The sequence below is a fragment of the Triticum dicoccoides genome, chromosome 1A, assembly GCF_002162155.2.
Source record: "Triticum dicoccoides isolate Atlit2015 ecotype Zavitan chromosome 1A, WEW_v2.0, whole genome shotgun sequence".
NCBI classification, from domain to species: Eukaryota; Viridiplantae; Streptophyta; class Magnoliopsida; order Poales; family Poaceae; genus Triticum; species Triticum dicoccoides.
The window spans coordinates 148,846,291-148,847,599 of NC_041380.1; the positions used below are offsets into that span (position 1 = coordinate 148,846,291).

The window sequence follows — 1,309 nt, forward strand, 5'->3', positions numbered from 1 at the left end:
GTGGGACTATGTGTTTGACTGTGTGTGAATATTGCATTTGACTGTGATGTGTGACTATGTGTGTGTGACTCTGTGTTTGACTGTGTGTGTGACTGAATATTGTGCATTTTACTGTGATGTGTGTGACTGTGAATAATGCATTTTGGCAATGACTGTGTGTGTGATTGTGTGTGGCTTGACTCTCTGTGTGTGTGTGTGGCTTGTATGCTTTGTTGAATGATTGGTTGGTGTGGCCTAACACTGCCTTTGCCGGTCCCAAGCCCGGATGCGAAAATGTGGAGGGAGCTGTAGTTACCTCCTTTGTATTGTTTGCCTTAGAAGTGTGAATATTGCATTTTGACAATGACTGTGTGTGTGACCTGACTTTTTGAGCTTGTGTGTGTGGCTTGACTGTCTGTGTGTGGGACTATGTGTTTGACTGTGTGTGAATATTGCATTTGACTGTGATGTGTGACTATGTGTGTGTGACTCTGTGTTTGACTGTGTGTGTGACTGAATATTGTGCATTTTACTGTGATGTGTGTGACCGTGAATAATGCATTTTGGCAATGACTGTGTGTGTGATTGTGTGTGGCTTGACTGTGTGTGTGTGTGGGGCTTGTATGCTTTGTTGAATGATTGGTTGGTGTGGCCTAACACTGCCTTTGCCGGTCCCAAGCCCGGATGCGAAAATGTGGAGGGAGTTGTAGTTACCTCCTTTGTATTGTTTGCCTTAGAAGTGTGAATATTGCATTTTGACAATGACTGTGTGTGTGATTGTGTGTGACCTGACTTTTTGAGTGTGTGTGTGCCTTGTATGCTTTGCTGAATGATTGCTTGGTGTGGCCTAACACTGCCTTTGCCGGTCCCAAGCCTGGATGCGAAAATGTGGAGGGAGCCGCAGTTACCTCCCTTGTATTGTTTGCCTTAGAAGTCTGGATAGAAATTACTCTGTCCTAATTTAATATTAAATCTTCACATAATGTCATACATGTGATTTAACATCTGAAATGCATCCTTCCTTGCTATGAAAAATCTGGCAAGTGTAATTGTCGTTAGAATTCGTCCCGTCTCCTAATTAATCTCGATGGTTTTTTAAATTTTGTGTCAGTCTGATCATGCACGAATCTCAGTGTCGCAGATGTTCCTCATTTGCCTGTCACTCGTGAGTGCATGTCGAGTTTATTTGTCGTTGGACTTTTTATTCAGGTTGTGGGCCGCCCACTTCTTGTTTTCCGTGTTTGGACCCTGACCCATGTGGGGGTGTCCTTTTCAGTTGTGTGTCATTTCTAGAGGGGATGAGTTGTTGAGTGTGTGTGTGTGAGAGAGA

The 1,309-nt window shown here is 43.7% G+C and overlaps 1 long non-coding RNA gene across 7 annotated transcripts in view; it reads left to right on the forward strand.

Annotated features, from left to right (window-relative positions):
• Positions 1-1,309, forward strand: part of LOC119368084 — a 13,642-nt gene that overhangs the window by 6,750 nt on the left and 5,583 nt on the right. The gene's annotated exons all lie outside the window — the stretch shown is intronic.